Genomic DNA, 1,693 nt, shown 5'->3' on the forward strand with positions numbered 1-1,693 from the left:
TGACTGGGATGAGACTGGTCCCTGCAAGGGCAGAGCAGGTTTTATTTGTTCTGGCATCTTGGCATCTAACACAGTACCTGGCAGTGAGGGGCTGCCTGGAGTAGGGAGTCTAAAAGACCAGATGTTGGAGTCAGGAAAACTCCTCCAAGTTTGTTCCACTGGTGACTCCAAGCCCATTAGAGCTCAGTACCCGCTGTCTCCTAGCCCCAGCATCTTCTCCTGCTGCTGCCTGGAAGGGTGGGGAATCCCCTGGAGCAGCTCAAGCGGACCATCCAGCTACCCACCCCTTCCCAGCGAGGGCTGGCTGTGGGTGGGGAGGCCTGAGCGGAGGGCTCCCTCCCTTCTCCAAGGAAGAGAACAAACTTGTGACTCAGGAAAAGGCAGAAGTTGAGTCAGCCAAGCCATGGCTATGGAAAAAATGAAGTTTCCTGGAGACCTTTTCTGCTTCCCTGGCTAAAAAAGTCCTTTCTGGGAAAAGCTGGTTTCCAGACCACGGGGACCAGGGAGTCAGGGAAACCCCAAGATCAGGAAGCCCAAGCTAGTTTTTGTTTTGTTTTGTTTTTGTTTTTTCGTTTTTGGCAAATTCCTGTGTGGAAAAAAAAAACCCCAGGAATTATTATTGTTGTGTTTATCAAGTTCTGTTGAATACCAAACATTGTGCGCCTAACACTACATTATCTTGTCTCTCCTTACTCTAAGCCAGCTATTTCCTGTGGAAATAGAGAAGCAGAGGGCTAAACCGGGCAGTGGTCTCTCACGCCTTTAATCCCAGCATTTGGGAGGCAGAAGTAGGCGGATTTCTGAGTTCAAGGCCAGCCTGATTTACAGAGTGAGTACCAGGACAGACAGGAGCTTCACAGAGAAACACTGTCTTGAAAAACCAAAGAAGGAGGAGGAGGAGGAGGAGGAGGAGGAGGAGGAGGACTGCTTGATGTAGTGCCCTCTCCTGTGCCCTAGAAATTCTGGGTTCCATCCCAGGAAAAGAATGTAAAAGAGCTACTAACAACATACTTAGGGGTAAAACCAACAAAGTCTTAATCCTTGGAGAGCTGGAGAAGGGTCTTTGCAGTGGAGCACTTCTGTGCAAGGCCCTGGGTTCCATCCCAGAACCACAACCACACAAACGGCACTTAATAACCTGTAAATCTAAGTCAGGGGCTGGCAAATTTTGTGTATAAAGGGCCAGGCAGTAAGTATTTGGGATTTAGCAAAGGGGTCTCTGGGACCAGCACACTACAGAGTGAAAGCAGCCGTGGGTAAAACGGAGACAGGTATGAGTATGGACACTTACATTTGAATTTACTATAATTTTAACGTGTTATGAAGCATTCTTTCGTATTTTCGCTCTGTGATTGTTTGTATATGCTTGGCCCAGGGAGTGGCACTAGTAGGTGGTGTGGCCTTGTTAGAGTAGGTGTGTCACTGTGGGAGTGGGCTTAAGACCCTTCCTTATTCTAGCTGCCTGGAAGCCAGTATTTTCCTAGCAGCCTCCAGATGAAGCTGTAGAACTCTCAATACTCCTCCTGCTCCATGCCGGCCTGGATTCTACCATGTCACTTTGATAATAATGGACTGAACATCTGAACCTGTAAGCCAGCCCCAATTAAATGTTGTCCTTAGAAGAGTTACCTTGGTCATGGTGTCTGCTCACAGCAGTAAAACCCTAACTAAGACACGTTCCAAACCCTTAAAA

Source organism: Mus pahari, chromosome 1 (assembly GCF_900095145.1).
Source record: "Mus pahari chromosome 1, PAHARI_EIJ_v1.1, whole genome shotgun sequence".
NCBI lineage: Eukaryota > Metazoa > Chordata > Mammalia > Rodentia > Muridae > Mus > Mus pahari.